Genomic DNA, 19,555 nt, shown 5'->3' with positions numbered 1-19,555 from the left:
TTCCTAATGATGTATGATGTTGAGCATCTTTTCCTATACTCATTGCTGTCTGTATATCTTCTTTGGTGAGGTGTCTCTTCAGATCTTTTGTCCATCTGTCTCTTCAGATCTTTTGTACGTATTTTGTCAGTTGATTAAAATTGTGTTGTTTTCATGTTGTTGAATTTTAAGAGTTCTTTATATATGTTAGATACCAGTTCTTCATCTGACATGTGTTTTACAAAGATTTTCTCCCAGTCTGTGGCTTGTATCTTAACAGCGACTATTGTAGAGCAGAAGTTTTTAACTTTAATGAAGTCTAACTTATTAATTTTTTATTTTATGAATTGTGCTTTTGGTATTGTGTCTAAGAGGTTATTTGCCAAACCTAAAGCCACATAGGTTTTCTCTTGTTATCTTCTAGGAATTTTATAGTTTTGCATTTTATATTTAGGTTTATAATCCATTTGGGGTTAATTTTTGCAAAAGGCTTAAAGTTTGCTTCTATTTTTTTTCCCATTTTTTTTTAATTGGTGTTCAATTTACTAACATACAGAATAACACCCAGTGCCCGTCACCCATTCACTCCCACCCCCCGCCCTCCTCCCCTTCCACCACCCCTAGTTCGTTTCCCAGAGTTAGGAGTCTTTACGTTCTGTCTCCCTTTCTGATATTTCCCACACATTTCTTCCCCCTTCCCTTATATTCCCTTTCACTATTATTTATATTCCCCAAATGAATGAGAACATATAATGTTTGTCCTTCTCCGACTGACTTACTTCACTCAGCATAATACCCTCCAGTTCCATCCACGTTGAAGCAAATGGTGGGTATTTGTCATTTCTAATAGCTGAGTAATATTCCATTGTATACATAAACCACATCTTCTTTATCCATTCATCTTTCGTTGGACACCGAGGCTCCTTCCACAGTTTGGCTATCGTGGCCATTGTTGCTAGAAACATCGGGGTGCAGGTGTCCCGGCGTTTCATTGCATTTGTATCTTTGGGGTAAATCCCCAATAGTGCAATTGCTGGGTCGTAGGGCAGGTATATTTTTAACTGTTTGAGGAACCTCCACACAGTTTTCCAGAGTGGCTGCACCAGTTCACATTCCCACCAACAGTGTATGAGGGTTCCCTTTTCTCCACATCCTCTCCAACATTTGTTGTTTCCTGCCTTGTTAATTTTCCCCATTCTCACTGGTGTGAGGTGGTATCTCATCGTGGTTTTGATTTGTATTTCCCTGATGGCCAGTGATGCAGAGCATTTTCTCATGTGCATGTTGGCCATGTCTATGTCTTCCTCTGTGAGATTTCTGTTCATGTCTTTTGCCCATTTCATGATTGGATTGTTTGTTTCTTTGGTGTTGAGTTTAAGAAGTTCTTTATAGATCTTGGAAACTAGCCCTTTATCTGATATGTCATTTGCAAATATCTTCTCCCATTCTGTAGGTTGTCTTTGAGTTTTGTTGACTGTATCCTTTGCTGTGCAAAAGCTTCTTATCTTGATGAAGTCCCAATAGTTCATTTTTGCTTTTGTTTCTTTTGCCTTCGTGGATGTATCTTGCAAGAAGTTACTATGGCCGAGTTCAAAAAGGGTGTTGCCTGTGTTCTTCTCTAGGATTTTGATGGAATCTTGTCTCACATTTAGATCTTTCATCCATTTTGAGTTTATCTTTGTGTATGGTGAAAGAGAGTGGTCTAGTTTCATTCTTCTGCATGTGGATGTCCAATTTTCCCAGCACCATTTATTGAAGAGACTGTCTTTCTTCCAATGGATAGTCTTTCCTCCTTTATCGAATATTAGTTGCCCATAAAATTCAGGGTCCACTTCTGGATTCTCTATTCTGTTCCACTGATCTATGTGTCTGTTTTTGTGCCAGTACCACACTGTCTTGATGACCACAGCTTTGTAGTACAACCTGAAATCTGGCATTGTGATGCCCCCAGATATGGTTTTCTTTTTTAAAATTCCCCTGGCTATTCGGGGTCTTTTCTGATTCCACACAAATCTTAAAATAATTTTTTCTAACTCTCTGAAGAAAGTCCATGGTATTTTGATAGGGATTGCATTAAACGTGTATATTGCCCTGGGTAACATTGACATTTTCACAATATTAATTCTGCCAATCCATGAGCATGGAATATTTTTCCATCTCTTTGTGTCTTCCTCAATTTCTTTCAGAAGTGTTCTATAGTTTTGAGGGTATAGATCCTTTACATCTTTGGTGAGGTTTATTCCTAGGTATCTTATGCTTTTGGGTGCAATTGTAAATGGGATTGACTCCTTAATTTCTCTTTCTTCAGTCTCATTGTTAGTGTATAGAAATGCCACTGACTTCTGGGCATTGATTTTGTATCCTGCCACGCTACCGAATTGCTGTATGAGTTCTAGCAATCTTGGGGTGGAGACTTTTGGGTTTTCTATGTAGAGTATCATGTCATCGGCGAAGAGGGAGAGTTTGACTTCTTCTTTGCCAATTTGAATGCCTTTAATGTCTTTTTGTTGTCTGATTGCTGAGGCTAGGACTTCCAGTACTATGTTGAATAGCAGTGGTGAGAGTGGACATCCCTGTCTTGTTCCTGATCTTAGGGGAAAGGCTCCCAGTGCTTCCCCATTGAGAATGATATTTGCTGTGGGCTTTTCATAGATGGCTTTTAAGATGCTGAGGAATGTTCCCTCTATCCCTACACTCTGAAGAGTTTTGATCAGGAATGGATGCTGTATTTTGTCAAATGCTTTCTCTGCATCCAATGAGAGGATCATATGGTTCTTGGTTTTTCTCTTGCTGATATGATGCATCACATTGATTGTTTTACGGGTGTTGAACCAGCCTTGTGTCCCAGGGATAAATCCTACTTGGTCATGGTGAATAATTTTCTTAATGTACTGTTGGATCCTATTGGCCAGTATCTTGTTGAGAATTTTTGCATCCATGTTCATCAGGGATATTGGTCTGTAATTCTCCTTTTTGGCGGGGTCTTTGTCTGGCTTTGGAATTAAGGTGATGCTGGCTTCATAGAACGAATTTGGAAGTACTCCATCTCTTTCTATCTTTCCAAACAGCTTTAGGAGAATAGGTATGATTTCTTCTTTAAACGTTTGATAAAATTCTCCTGGGAAGCCATCTGGCCCTGGACTCTTGTGTCTTGGGAGGTTTTTGATGACTGCTTCAATTTCTTCCCTGGTTATTGGCCTGTTCAGGTTTTCTATTTCTTCCTGTTCCAGTTTTGGTAGTTTGTGGCTTTCCAGGAATGCGTCCATTTCTTCTAGATTGCCTAATTTATTGGCGTATAGCTGTTCATAATATGTTTTTAAAATCGTTTGTATTTCCTTGGTGTTGGTAGTGATCTCTCCTTTCTCATTCATGATTTTATTAATTTGAGTCTTCTCTCTCTTCTTTTTAATAAGGCTGGCTAATGGTTTATCTATCTTATTAATTCTTTCAAAGAACCAACTCCTGGTTCTGTTGATCTGTTCCACAGTTCTTCTGGTCTCGATTTCGTTGAGTTCTGCTCGAATCTTTATTAACTCCCTTCTTCTCTTGGGTGTAGGATCTATTTGCTGTTTTTTCTCTAGCTCCTTTATGTGTAAGGTTAGCTTTTGTATTTGAGTTCTTTCCAGTTTTTGAATGGATGCTTGTATTGCGATGTATTTCCCCCTTAGGACTGCTTTTGCTGCATCCCAAAGATTTTGAACGGTTGTATCTTCATTCTCATTAGTTTCCATGAATCTTTTTAATTCTTCCTTAATTTCCTGGTTGACCCTTTTATCTTTTAGCAGGATGGTCCTTAACCTCCACGTGTTTGAGGTCCTTCCAAACTTCTTGTTGTGATTTAGTTCTAATTTCAAGGCATTATGGTCCGAGAATATGCAGGGGACAATCCCAATCTTTTGGTATCGGTTCAGACCCGATTTGTGACCCAATATGTGGTCTATTCTGGAGAAAGTTCCATGTGCGCTTGAGAAGAATGTGTATTCAGTTGAGTTTGGATGTAAAGTTCTGTAGATATCTGTGAAATCCATCTGGTCCAGTGTATCATTTAAAGCTCTCGTTTCTTTGGAGATGTTTTGCTTAGAAGACCTATCGAGTATAGAAAGAGCTAGATTGAAGTCACCAAGTATAAGTGTATTATTATCTAAGTATTTCTTCACTTTGGTTAATAATTGATTTATATATTTGGCAGCTCCCACATTCGGAGCATATATATTGAGGATTGTTAAGTCCTCTTGTTGAATAGATCCTTTAAGTATGATATAGTGTCCCTCTTCATCTCTCACTACAGTCTTTGGGGTAAATTTTAGTTTATCTGATATAAGGATGGCTACCCCTGCTTTCTTTTGAGGACCATTCGAATGGTAAATGGTTCTCCAACCTTTTATTTTCAGGCTGTAGGTGTCCTTCTGTCTCAAATGAGTCTCTTGTAGACAGCAAATAGATGGGTCCTGCTTTTTTATCCAGTCTGAAACCCTGCGCCTTTTGATGGGGTCATTAAGCCCGTTCACATTCAGAGTTACTATTGAGAGATATGAGTTTAGTGTCATCATGATATCTATTCAGTCTTTGTTTTTGTGGACTGTTCCACTGAACTTCCTCTTAAAGGGGAATTTTAAGAGGCCCCCTTAAATTTTCTTGCAGAGCTGGTTTGGAGGTCACATATTCTTTTAGTTGCTGCCTGTCTTGGAAGCTCTTTATCTCTCCTTCCATTTTGAATGAGAGCCTTGCTGGATAAAGTATTCTTGGTTGCATGTTCTTCTCATTTAGGACCCTGAATATATCCTGCCAGCCCTTTCTGGCCTGCCAGGTCTCTGTGGAGAGGTCTGCTGTTACCCTAATACTCCTCCCCATAAAAGTCAGGGATTTCTTGTCTCTTGCTGCTTTAAGGATCTTCTCCTTATCTTTGGAATTTGCAAGCTTCACAATTAAATGTCGAGGTGTTGAACGGTTTTTATTGATTTTAGGGGGGGATCTCTCTATTTCCTGGATCTGAATGCCTGTTTCCCTTCCCAGATTAGGAAAGTTTTCAGCTAGAATTTGTTCAAATACATATTCTGGCCCTCTGTCCCTTTCGGCGCCCTCGGGAACCCCAATCAAACGTAGGTTTTTCTTCCTCAGGCTGTCGTTTATTTCCCTTAATCTATCTTCATGGTCTTTTAATTGTTTGTCTCTTTTTTCCTCAGTTTCCCTCTTTGCTATCAACTTGTCTTCTAGGTCACTCACTCGTTCTTCCACCTCGTTAACCCTCGTCGTTAGGACTTCTAGTTTGGATTGCATCTCATTCAATTGATTTTTAATTTCTGCCTGATTAGCTCTAAATTCTGCAGTCATGAAGTCTCTTGAGTCCTTTATACTTTTTTCTAGAGCCACCAGTAGCTGTATAATAGTGCTTCTGAATTGGCTTTCTGACATTGAATTGTAATCCAGATTTTGTAACTCTGTGGGAGAGAGGACTGTTTCTGATTCTTTCTTTTGAGGTGAGGTTTTCCTTCTAGTCATTTTGCTCAGTGCAGAGTGGCCAAAAGCAAGTTGTATTGGGGAAAAGAGAAAAAGAGAGGAGAGAAAGAAGGAAAGAAAAGAGAAAGAGAAAAAAAAAAGGGAAGAAAAAGAAAAAAAAACGAAAGAAAAAAAAAAAGAAGAAAAAGAGAAAGAAAAAGAAAGGAGAAAAAAGGGGGTTGGGGAAGGAAACAAATCAAAAAGCAAAACACAACAAAAACAAAAACAAAAACAAAAACAAACAAAAAAAGAACCACCGGGGAGTATCTTCTGATTCTGTGTTAAGTCCCTTGGCTTCTCCTGGAAGTTGTCAGTCTAGCTGGTGTTCTGGGGGAGGGGCCTGTTGTGCTGATTTTCATTTTCTTTTTTTTTTTTTTTTTTCCTTTTTTTTTTTTATTGGAGTTCAATTTGCCAACATATAGCATAACACCCAGCGCTCATCCCATCAAGTGCCCCCCTCAGTGCCCGTCACCCAGTCACCCCCACCCCTCACCCACCTCCCCTTCCACCACCCCTAGTTCGTTTCCTAGAGTTAGGAGTCTCTCATGTTCTGTCTTCCTTTCTGATATTTCCCACTCATTTTTTCTCCTTTCCCTTATATTCCCTTTCACTATTTTTTATATTCCCCATATAAATGAGGCCGTATAATGTTTGTCCTTCTCCGATTGACTTACTCCACTCAGCATAATACCCTCTAGTTCCATCCACGTCGAAGCAAACGGTGGGAATTCATCGTTTTTAATGGCTGAGGAATATTCCATTGTATACATAGACCACAGCTTCTTTATCCATTCATCTCTCGATGGACACCGAGGCTCCTTCCACAGTTTGGCTACTGTGGACACTGCTGCCAGAAACATCGGGGTGCAGGTGTCCCGGCGTTTCACTGCATCTGTATCTTTGGGGTAAATCCTATGATTTCTTTTAGAAGCTTTATAGCTTTAGGTTTTGAATTTAGGTCTATGATCCATCTCATATTTGTTCTTAGTATTTTGCTATAAAATGTGTAGTAATATTGCTATAAGGTAGCTTGATTTTAAAACAATATTAAATTTTGTGTATGTTATAAGGAAACAGTTAAGATTATTCTTCTGCTTTTGCTTCTGCCTCTTCTTCTTTTTTTTTTTTTTTTTTATTGGTGTTCAATTTACTAACATACAGAATAACACCCAGTGCCCGTCACCCATTCACTCCCACCCCCCGCCCTCCTCCCCTTCTACCACCCCTAGTTCGTTTCCCAGAGTTAGCAGTCTTTATGTTCTGTCTCCCTTTCTGATATTTCAGGTGTTAGCAGTTGGGGGAGCTGCTGTGCCCCTGCCTGGTGCAGGGCTCAGTGGGGGTTGTTTACCCCGTGAGGCCGCAGGAGGAACAGCCCCAGTGGCGGGGCAGCTCTGGAAACCTGGATTCAGCTCCCACAGGAACTCTGAAGCACTCCGTCTGCAGGGCCTGGAGGCTCCGGGGCGGGGCCGCTGATCTGCTCAGCTGGGGCAGGAGCGTCCTTGCTGTCCTGGGCCCTCCCGGCCTCTGCCTGTCCCGGGGGAGGCCGGATCCTGGGCTGTGTCCCGGGGCCCTGTGCTCCGGAGCCTGCGCTGGTGGATTCGCGCTCCCGGGCCGCGCAACCCCCTCCGCGGAGCCGCCGCCCGAGCCCCTCCGAGCTGCTCCCGGGGCCGCGCAGCCCCCTCCGCACGGAGCCTCCTCCTCTGCCCGAGCCCCTCCGAGCTGCTCCCGGGGCCGCGCAGCCCCCTCCGCGGAGCCGCCGCCCGAGCCCCTTCAGCTGCTCCGGGTCCCGCCGGGTCCCCCCGTGCGCGCTGCAGCCCTTAGGGAGCTCGGCGCACTCTCCTGGGCGCGCAGTTGCTGTTACTGTCCCCGGGAGCCCGAGGGCATCCTCGCCCTCCTGGGTCCTGCTCCACCTCCCCACGAGCCCCTTTCCGCCCAGGAAGGTTGGTGCAGCTCCTGCGTCTCCGGGACGGGGCTCTCCTGTCCTGGGGACACTCGCCCCGGCCTCAGCCCGGCTCCTCGCGGGGCCCCTCCCCCTTGGAGGCCTTTGTTCCTTTATTTCTTTTTCCCCGTCTTCCTACCTTGATAGATGCGCGAACTCTTCTCACTGTAGCATTCCAGCTGGTCTCTCTTTAAATCTCAGGCCGAATTCATAGATTTTCAGGATAATTTGAAGGTTTTCTAGGTAGTTTGGTGGAGACAGGTGATTTGGAGACCCTACTCTCCCGCCATCTTGCTCCTCCCCCCTCAAGTTTGCTTCTAGATTAATGTTTTTGCATTGGACTATCCCAGTTGTTCCAGTACTCTTTGTTGGCAAGATTATCATTTTTACATAAAATTACCTTCACTCCTTTATCAAAGACCAGTTGATTATATTTGTGTAGGTCAATTTCTGGTCTATTATGTTCCATTGATCTATTTGTCTCTTCTTTCACCAATACAACACTTTCTTGATTAAAGCAGCTTTATAGTAAGTCTTGAAGCCAGGTAGTGTCAGTCCTCTGACTTCGTTCTCCTTCAATACTGTCTTGGCTATTCTGTGACTTTTATATTTTCATATAAATTTTAGGGTTAATTTTTCAAAATGCATGAAATAACTGATGGGATTTTCGTTGAGATTACATTGAATATATAGATCAAGTTAGAGAGAACCAATATCTTGATAATATTGTTTCTTCCTATCTGTGTACAGGGAATATCTTCCCATTTATTTAAATATTCTTTGAATTTTTTTTCCATCAGAGTTTTAGAGCTTTCCTCATATAGATCTTGTACATATTTTGTCAGATTTATTTTTTTAAAGATTTTATTTATTTATTGATGAGAAACACGCACACACACACACAGAGAGAGGCCGAGACACAGGCAGAGGGAGAAGCAGGCTCCATGCAGGGAGCCTGACGTGGGATTCGATCCTGGGTCTCCAGGATCAGGCCCTGGGCTGAAGGTGGCGCTAAACCGCTGAGCCACCAGGGTTGCCCTTTTGTCAGATTTATACTGAAGTATTTCATTTCCTTGGTGCTAATATAAGTGTTATTGTGGTTAAAATACTTTTTTAGGGATGGCTGGGTGGCTCAGCAGTTGGGCATCTGCTTTTGGCTCAGGGCGTGATCCTGGGGTCTGGGGATCGAATCCCATATTGGGCTCCCTGCATGGAGCCTGCTTCTCCCTCTGCTTGTGTCTCTGCCTCTCTCTTTCTGTGTCTATCATGAATAAATAAATAAAATCTTTAAAAAATATAATACTTTTTTAAGCACTCATTATAGTTTGTTTATTGATACAAAAAATTACACACATCAAATATGTGTATCTTGATGAATTTGGACATATAAATAGACTCGTGATAACTAGCATCACAACCAAGATATTAAACATATCCATTACCCCCCACCCCAATTTTCATTGTGTTCTTTTCTGTTTTGCTTTGTTTTTGGTCAGAACATTTGACATGGGATATATCATCTTAACATATTTTAAAGTGCATAATACCACGTACAGTAATGATACTGTTTTCTTCTAATTAAGTTCTATGTGCAACATGGGGCTTGAACTCATGACCCTGAGATCGGGAGTTGCATGCTCTTCTGACTAGTCAGGCACCTCATTATTGTTTTCATTTCCAGATTCCAATTTTTCAACTGACTTTTGTGTATTATTCTAGTATCCTGTAAATGTGCTGTGCTATAGCTGCTTCTTAGGAGTTTTTTGGCTGATTCTCTGGGTTTTTCAGCAGAAACAGTCATATCATTTATGCACAAAGACAGTTTATTTTCTTCCTTCCCAATCTGTATACCTTTTCTTCCATATTGCATTATCTAGGATTTCAGTATGGTGCTGAATAGATAATGATGTTGAATGGTGAGATGAACATTCTGACTTTGTTTCTTATTCTAGGGAAAAAGCATCTAGTTTCTTACTATTATGGAATATGTTAGACATAGGTTTTTTGTAGAGGTTCTTTATCAAATTAAGGAAGTTCCTCTTGACTCCTACTTTGCTATGAGTTTCTATCATGAATGGTGTTGAATTTTATCAAATGCTTTTTCCTTTTTTTTGGCTGGGTACAGTGTACTTTATTGATCATACATGACAAGGTAGGGCTCTGTAAGCTTCTCCTTTTCTACAGGGGATCTGGGATTGAAACTGTATTGAGGTTGTGAGAGTCTCAATGTGTTGAGGGATGGGTTGGGGCTAGGAGTCTCCAGTAACTGAAGAATTCTCTTCCTCTTGTGCTTTCATTGGGTCTGGTAGTCCAGGGGTCTCTTACTCCTTGGAGGCCATGTGGACCGTAAAAAGTCCAACACCTGGTTCCTGTAGCCAAATTCATTGTCATACTAAGAAATGAGCTATAGATGAAATGATTATTGAGACCAATGGCAGCCCCAGCATCACTGTTAAAGTCTCGGTGTAGTCCAAGATGTTCTTGAGGTGGCCCACATTCTTGATGGCATTGTATTTGGAAGCTTTCTCCACACAGCAGGTCATATCTATGACTCTTACACTGGGGATGGGTACATGTAAGGCCATGCCAGTGAGCTTCCCATTCAGCTCAGGAATAACCTCGCTCACAGCCTTGGCAGCACCAGTAGAAAGAAGCAGGAATAATGTTGAGGGCAGCCCCTTGGCCATCACACCACAGCTTTTCAGAGGGGCCATCCATAACCTTTTGCATGGAAGTGATGGCATGAACTGTCGTCATGAGTCCCTCCATGATGCAAATGTTGTTATGGATGATTGTGGCCAGAGAGGCCAAGCAATTGGTTGTGCAGGGGTCATTGCTGACAATCTTAGGGAGTTGTCATACTTTTCATGGTCCATGCTCATCACAAACATGCAGATATTAGCAGAAGGGACAGAGATGATGACCCTCTTGGCCCTACCTTCAAGTGACTCCCCAGCCATCTCCATAGTAGTGAAGACTCCAGTGGGCTCCACAATGCATTCAGCATCCACATCACTTGGGTGCTGATGCCGGCAGGAGCTCACTCTCAGGAGATGGAGATAGGTTTTTCATTGATGACAAGTTTCCTATTCTCAGCCTTGCCTGTACCACTGAATTTGCCATAGATGGAATCATACTAGAACATGTAGCTCATGTAATTGAAATCAATGGAGTCATTGATAGAGGCATTATCCACTTTGCCAAGCACACAATATAGGCAAATCCATTTACTCGACCTTCATTATCATGTTTCAGGGATGTGGTTGGCATTGCACAAGAACATGCATCTATCTGTTAAATGGGAAGAGCAGAAAGCCTGCCAAATGCTTTTTCTGTATCTTTTCATATGACCATAAGATTTGTATTGTTTAGCTTGTTGTGATGGACTACATTAATTGACTTTCAGATGTCACACCAGCCCTGCATATCTGGAATAAATCCCATAATGTCATGATGTATAATTCTCTTTATACATTTTTGTATTCAATTTGCTCATATTTTCTCAAGGATTTTTTCATCTATGTTCATGAGAGACACTGGTCTGTAGTTTCTCTCTCTTGTAATATATTTGGTTCTGGTATTAGGGTAATGCCAGCCTCAGAATGAGTTAGGAAGTATCACCTCAACTTCTATTTTCTAGATAAGCTTATATGGATTTAGTATAATTTCCTTAAATGTTTGGTAGATTTTACATTGGTAGAATTCACCATCTCAGCCTATTGCTTTCTGTTTTGTCATGTCATTAATTATCGATTTAATTTTTTAAATAGATGCAGACTTATTAAGATTGTCTATTTCTTCTTTTGTGAGTTTTGGTAAATTGAGTCTTTCAAGGAATTGTTCCATTTCAACTAAGTTATCTAATTTGGGAACAGAGAGTTGTTCTTATTATTCTTTTATTATCCTTTTAATGTCTATGGGATCAGTAGTGATGGTCCTTATTTCATTTCTAGTTTTAGCAAATTTGTGTCTGTTCTCTTTTTTCACTTACTTAACCTAACTACAAATTCATCTGTTTTATTGACCTCTTCAAAGAACGAACTTTTGGATTTGTTGATTTTTCTCTACTGATTTTTTGTTTTCAATTTTATTGATTTCTGCTCTATTTATTATTTCTTCTGCTAATTTTGTATTTAACTTGTTCTTTTATTTTAACATTTGTTCTCCTTTTCTCATTTCCTAAAGTGGAAGCTTAAATTATCGATTTGAAGTCTTTATTCTCTAATATCCAATGCAATAAATTTCCCTCTAATTACTGCTTTTTCTGCATACCACATATTTTATCATTTTATTTTTTTTATTTTTTATTTTTTTTATCATTTTATTTTTAAATTGGTTTAAAATATTTTTGTAGGATCTAGTTTTTACTTAAAACCCAGTTAGTTAACCAATAGTGTAATATTAGTTTCAGAAGTAGAATTCAGTAATTCATCACTTACATATAATACCCAGTGCTCGGGATCCCTGGGAGGCGCAGTGGTTTGGCGCCTGCCTTTGGCCCAGGGTGTGATCCTGGAGACCCGGGATCGAATCCCACGTCAGGCTCCCGGTGCATGGAGCCTGCTTCTCCCTCTGCCTATGTCTCTGCCTCTCTCTCTCTCTCTCTCTGTGACTATCATAAATAAATAAATAAAAATTTAAAAAAAATACCCAGTGCTCATCACAAGTGCCCTTCCCAATACCCATCATCCACTTAGCTCATCTCCCTGCCCACTTCCCCTTCAGCAACCTTCAGTTTGTTCTCTATTGTTAAGAGTCTGTTTTATGGTTTGCCTCGCTCTCTCTCTTTTTCCCCCTATGTCCTTCTGTTCTGTTTCTTCAATTCCACATGAGTGAAATCATGGTATTTGTTTTTCTTTGAGTTATTTCACTTAGCATAATGTACTCTAACTCTCTCTATGTCATTGCAAATGGTAAGATTTCATTCTTTTTATCGCTGGGCAATATTGCATTGTAGATATATATACCACAACTTCTTTATCCATTCATCAGTCAAAATATGTTTTAATTTCTCATAAGACTTCTTTGAACCACATGTTATTTAGAAGCATGTTGTATTTTTTTTTCAATTATCTCTTTCTTATTTATTTCTGGTTTAATTCCATTGTAGTTTAAGAGCATATACTGTATGGCTTTTCTTCTTTTAACTTTGTTAAGCTGTGTTTTATGGCCAAGACTATGGTCCATATTGGTGAATGTTTTGTATGAATTTGAGAAGAGTGTGCATTCTGCTGTTGTTAGATAATGTATTCTATAGATATCAGTTAGATCCAGTTAACTGTTGGTACAGTTCAATTCAACAATGTCATTAATTTTCAGCATGTTGCGTCTGTTCATTTTATTTTTATTTTTATTTTTAAGTAGTCTCCACCCCTAGTGTGGAGCTCAAACTTAAAACTCCAAGATCAAGAGTCATGCTCTACTGACTCAGCCAGCCAGGTGCCCCTGGATCGTGAATTATTGGTAGAGGAGTGTTGAAGTCTCCAGCTATAATAGTGGATTCATCTATTTCTCCTTGAAGTTCTATCAGTTTTTGCCTCACATATTTAGACACTGCTATATGCATTATGCAGACACATTAATGCATACACATTAAGGATTGCTATGTCTTCCTGGAGAATTGAACTTTTATCATTATGTAATGCCCTTCTCTATCCCTAATAATTTTCCTTGTTCGAAGTCTACTTTGTCTGATATTAACAAAGCCACTCTAGCTTTCTCTTGATTACTGTTGGCATGTTATATCTTTCTCTGTCCCTTTACCTTTAATCTATATATGTCTTTACATTTAAAGTGTCTTTGTTTTTTTGTAGACAACATACAGTTGGTCTTGGTTTTTTTTTTTATCCATTTTGACAGTCTCTGTCTTTAACTGGTATATTTAATCTGTTGACATTTAAAGTGATTGTTGATATAGTTGTAGTAACATCAACCACCATTTGTTATTTTCTATTTTTTTAAAGATTTTATTTATTTATTCATGAGAGACACAGAGAGAGAAGAGAGAGAAGCAGAGACATAGGCAGAGGGAGAAGCAGGCTCCATGCAGGGAGCCCGATGTGGGACTCAATCCTGGATCCTGGAATCACGCCCCGAGCCAAAGGCAGACACCCAACCACTGAGCCACCCAGGCGTCCCTATTATTTTCTATTAATTGCCTTTTTTATTTATTATTTTTTTCTGGTCTTCCACTCTTTTTCTGTCTTCTTTGGATTTGAGTATTTTACGGGATTTCATTTTTTTCTACTTTCTTAGCATATCAATTGCATTTCTGTTTTAAGTGGTTGTCCACTCATTTACAATATACATTTATAATTAATCCAAGTCTACTTTCAAATAATAGTCCATTACTACATGGATAGTACAAGTAGTTTATAACAAAGTATTCCTATTTCCTCCCTCTTATCCCTCATAGCATTGTTGTCATTCATTTCACTATCCATGAGTTATATTACTGAATGCATTGTTGCAACTATTTTGAACAAAATGTTACCTGTTTGATTGAATATAAGACAAATAAAAGATTTTATTTTACCTTCATATATTCCTAATGCTCCTCTAATGTTTTTCCTTTCATAGCATAAATCTGAATTTTTGATTCATATAATCTTTCTTCTTTCTGAAGAACTTTTAGAAACATTTCTTGCTAGACAGATTTAGTAGTAACAAATTCCCTCAATTTTGTTTTGTCTGAGAAAGTATTACTCTCACTTTTGAAGAATCATTTCACTGGGTTCACAGAATTCTGGGTTAATGATTTGTTTTTTTTTTAACACTTTAATATTTTAATCCACGTTCTTCTTCCTATATAGTTTCTGTAAAGAAGTCAATGTAATTCTTATTCTTGCTTCTTTTTATGTAAGGTGGTTTCCCTCTCTATATTCTCTTTTATTTTTCCATGATTGTTCAGCTCCAAGGCTCAAGATAGGCAATATATTCCTTTTGGTTATTGAAAAGGCAGATTTCTTTCTAGATTACTCTTAAATGACCTCAGAAATTGGGGGTTCAAAATTTGTATAAGGACCTCTTGGTGGATTCCACACCTGACGAGTCCCTGGGCTTTGTATTCTGTTCCCTGCATCCTTTAAATATGTAAAAAGTAATGTTTAATTCTACCCAATTTAGTGAATATTATCAAGATGAAAGCTTCAGTGTTCTATTTAGCTTTCTGGGAAGCCATTTTTTTAAAGTTTTAAAATTTTAATTCCAGTATAGTTAATATACAGTGTTATATTAATTTCAGGTGTACAGTACAGCTATTCAGCAATTCTATATGGAAGGCATATTTTTAAATACTTAGCCAAACTATTCTTCACCTTTTTTTCAGACCCCAAAAGTCACTAAAAGTATTTGACTATTATTTTTGTTTTTTTCAGATGGAAGATCATTCTGGGCACACAGTTTCTTATATTGCTGAAAATGGAACCTTTTAGAGAAAACATAAAAAGATAGTAGTTTTATGTTTTCCTATGTTTTGTATACAACAAAATAAATTCTATTATTTTTTGTCTGAAAACATTTTTATTTTAGGGTAGTCATGATTGATAATGCAGTTGATCTTGAAGGACTAGAAACAACATATCAATAATTAAAAGCAGATAAATTATCTTATAATCATTACTATCAACTGCATTTCTGTATGAAAAACAGATTACAAAAGATAACTGAAATCTTTAGGCATTATTCATTGCTTCATTTTTTAAGAGAAAGCCTTAAATTGCATCTTCTCTTACCACTGTGCTTGAAGATAGGTTATCAAAATCTTTAGTGTTATCTTTCTTCATAGCTGTGATAAATCTGAGTGAAAGCCATATTACAATATCTTGGCATTTTTTTTTGGATTACATAAGGACCTAGTCTTTCTTTTTTTTAAAAAAAGATTTTATTTATTCATGAGAGGCACCGAGAGAGAGGCAGAGGCAGAGGGAGAAGCAGGATCCTTGCAGGGAGCCTGATGGTGAGACTCATCCCAGGACCCCAGAGTCACGACCTGAGCCAAAGGCAGATACTCAACCACTGAGCCACCGAGGCATCCCAAGGACCCAGTCTTTCAAAATGTGAAGGTGTACTGTGATTATTGAATGAGACTGTGGGCAAAGTCCCTGATGGAGACAAAATAATCTCTTGAAGGCAAAGACTGTATATCAAGAATCACTGCATAATAATGGTAATAGTACAAGCAAAACTTTAAAAATGGACATGAGAGCCTGGTGGCAGCTTGTCTTCATTTTTATTTCAATCTTATTTGAGACCTTTTTAATATTTTTAATACACTGCCTACATTCAGCTAATAGCGACTCTGGGTCCCTGCGAATGAGCACCCTAGTGTACAATTGTACCTAGAGGCCACAATCTGACTCTATACAGCACACAGTCTGTGCATTCATTTCCTCACCTGCGATGGTGGGGGTGTCTAAGGCCAGAGAATGACTGGATGTTTGTGAGCCTCAGGTATAGAGGAACATGAAGTAGCCTATTGTTCCACATCAAGATATCTTCCTAGACTTTCTATAGACTACCTAGATGCTGCCTACATATGAATTGCCCCTTCACAGGACAAGGCTTCTAAAAACACTGTTCCAGATTCTCCTGTATTGTCTCCTCTAGTGTAGAACCTATACTCTTGAAATCTTCCTCCTCACCCTCAGGGATCCTGCAGCATCTCCCAGTTGTATGCAGGTCCTTTTTTTACTACTACCTGGTTGATTCTGATGCTTACATTTTTACTTTGTTTCTCCCTGTAGCCATTGCTTACTCAGACATGGTTTGTTTAGTCCTGTATAGGCATCCTTGCAAAAGTCATTCTTTACTATTATTATACTTTTAAATGTTTCAGGATAAAGTAAAAACTGTTTTGATGTTTTTTAGCTGGGATAGGCTATGCTTTCCAATTCACAGGCATGTTGAGGCCCTTTGTCACCTCCTTATTCTGTACAAGATGAACAATTTGTCCAGTGAGGTTATCATTCTGCTCCTGTATTTGTTGGTTTGGAGAGAAGAGCTACATCTAGGTTATCTTTAAATTTTTCTTTCTATAAATGATTATATACTATATACAATATTCTCTACATTGCTTATTTCACTTAACAATCTTGAACATATTTCCATATCAATAATATAGAACTGCTTCTTTCTTTTAACCTACTGCCAGGTACTCCACTGTATAAATGTAAAACAACTAATTTAGCCAATCCCCTACTGAAGGATGTTAAGGGTTTTTTTTTTCAGTCTTTTCCTATTACGAACAGTGCAGCAACAAACATCCTAGTATATACATTATATGCACATGTGCCTCTAGAATACTGAATCACAGGATGTGTGCATTTTTATATAGATACATATGGCCAGTTTACTCTCCACTGAGTTTACATTCTATTGAATTTTAAAATTTTTAATGATTTTATTTATTTATTTGACACAGAGAGAGAACAATCAGGGGGAGTGGCAGAAGGAAAGGGAAAAGTAGGCTCCCTATTGAGCAGGGTGCCTAATACGAAGCTTGATCCCATGACCCCGGGATCATGACCTGAGCCAAAGGCAGATGCTTAACCGACTGAGCTACTCAGGTGCCCCCTCCATTGATATTTTAAAACTAATGGTAACAAGTTCTTCCCTTGCACACAAAAGAACTCTTCCTTACACTACATTATTTTAACATTTTGAATTATTTTCAAAATTAATATAGTCTTCTTTTAAAATTAAAAAAAATTAGAGTAGGCTGAATCCTCTTTTCCCACTATTTCCAAATCTGGTCTAATCAGTGCTGTCCTCAAAGCAATCACCATCTTGAGTGTGCATGTTACGATGTGTATTCTTTTTTACTCTTTTCTGTGCATTGGCAATAATATACATTAAGTGTAACTATAGAGGATACATACATTACTTTGTGGTTTGAACTTTTAACATAAATGTTATCATATTATGTATATCATTTTGCATGGTTTTTAACCTAGTAATTTTTTTACTTCACTCTACATTGATTGATGACTGAAAAAAGATATTATTTCTTGCTCAAGATGCATGTCCATTGAGGGTTAGAGAGCTCTGCTCATTGGACTTAGGGACCCAAGCTGCTGGAGCAGTCACCATTTTGAACATAGACAGTTTTCATAGCATAAGGAAAGCAAGCTCTTCAGGTTTTCCCACGTGTCACAGAAGGAACAACTCATTGGCCAAAATTAGACATACTGTCCTAAGCAACCATAAGAGAGCCACTGAGTGCAATCTTACTGTATGTCCAGAAAGTGAAGCAAACTGAGTAACAGCAAATAACACTAATTACTCTAATAATCAAGAAAACTGAGCTGCAGAACATACACATTTCCCATTTTAATATACACTCCCAAATTATACTCCAAAGTATACCACTATCAGACTGTGATCTCCCCATATTTTTCTCAACAATTGTTAATAGCATTTTTTTGAAGTTTTCCAGTCTGATGAAGGAAAAAAATGATGCTAATATAATTTGTATTTTTTCTGATTGCTAGTGTGGTTGAGTATCTTTTCATTTGTATCAGTCTTTTGTACTTCTTCTTCTGTAACCTACATGTTCATGTCATTGGCCATTTTTCTATTAAGTTGTTATTAAGTATTCTAACCAATTTGTAGAAGTGCTTTATACATTATGGATATGGATCCTTATTGTTATGTGTGTTGTAAACTTTTTATCAGATTGTTATTTAAAGTCCACTTCCTTTTATTATTCTCCATGGACACAGAAACCAATGCTTTGAATCTCTCACATAAAGTCCACTGAAACATTTGAAAATAGCCAAGTCACTCACTATCTTTCTCTTCTTTGAGCTAAATAGTCTGAATTCCTTTAACCTTTCCTCATAAGACTGATATTTCAATTTCTTTAATCACATTTCTACTTTGTACACATATTGGTACTATAGTGGCCTATTAGACACACCATACACTTCTAATCTGTGTAGCTGGCCTGCTTTTTTTCTTTCTTCTCTTCTTAATTAGCAGCCAGTAAGCTTAAAACTAAATTTGTTTTCCACCAATAGGAAGAACATATTTCTTTACAACTTGCATTTTGAGCCCCATTCCAGCCTTTTTATATCCCAATACTTGTTTCTCTCTCCTTTGCTATTTTTAAAATTCACCTTATATTTTATTTTATGTGTCATTAGATGTCTATTTTTCTGGGAAAATGAGAGGTATAAGTAAATGGGTAAAGGGCAGAGAGAGAAAGTGAATGAGAGAGCTCTGGAAAATTTATAATGTAAAAGTTCATCTCCCAGAACTATTTTATCTTAATTTTAGCCTGCTTTGGTTGGATACTTTCCCCACAAGAACTTTATGGTATAGATTCTGGTAAATTCTTTTTTTTAAAGATTCTGGTAAATTATGATCCTTTTCATTCTACTCACTATTTTCCTTTTTACGCAGGTACCTAGTTGTCAGTCCGTCCCAGAAGTAACAACTTGTATTTTTCCGTTTTAAGTTTTATCCTGTTTCTGTAAGGGGCATTTCCCCCAAATTAGTCACAATCATTTTTAATTGAATTCTGTTATTGAGAAGAACTAGCAGCTCCTGTGTCATTTAGCATCATCTGCAAACTTGGGAATTTTTCCTTAAATATATATCTCAGGCATAATAAAATTATATACCTAAACTATCAACGTCTTGATAGTTTGATTAGAATTTCATTGTTTTCTGATTGCTGAGCATTTCTAGTGGCATGGCTGTTTATTTCAGGCCTAGTGTGCACCATCAAGTGGTGTTTCTGCTATGCAGAATCACCAGAAATACAGTGCCCCTTGCAAGATAATGCACACAGGCCAGCTGAGAACAACTGGGGACCCCAGAAAGGTCTCAGATGAGTTTCTGTGGCTTTGTCATTTCTCACTCCAGGTAGTGCCTGGGTCAAATACCTTCGAAGTTTTTGTGCCTTCTTTTCAAAAACTCTTGTTATAGCCATCACTAGTGCTCCCTGTCTATGTCATCATCAACACTTTGTGCTACAGTTAGCTGCCTAAGTTTCCTTTATACTATGGGATCACTATGTAGTAGAATGCCATCTTGTTCAGTGTTTTCCCAGTAACATAAAAATTGAGATGGGCAGATTTCAGTTTGTTATAAGCAAAATCATTCTTACAATCAGAGCCTTTCCAGCAATAGAACAGA

At 38.5% G+C, this 19,555-nt stretch overlaps 1 pseudogene; it reads right to left on the bottom strand.

Moving 5' to 3' along the window:
• Positions 1 to 9,735: 9,735 nt before the first annotated feature.
• LOC144308846 (glyceraldehyde-3-phosphate dehydrogenase pseudogene) lies at positions 9,736 to 19,349 on the bottom strand (annotated as a pseudogene).
• Between the last annotated feature and the right edge of the window lie 206 nt (positions 19,350 to 19,555).

Source organism: Canis aureus, chromosome X (assembly GCF_053574225.1).
Source record: "Canis aureus isolate CA01 chromosome X, VMU_Caureus_v.1.0, whole genome shotgun sequence".
Lineage (NCBI taxonomy): Eukaryota > Metazoa > Chordata > Mammalia > Carnivora > Canidae > Canis > Canis aureus.
Note: the sequence above shows the minus strand (reverse complement) of the source record. Positions and strands in the feature narration are given on the sequence as shown.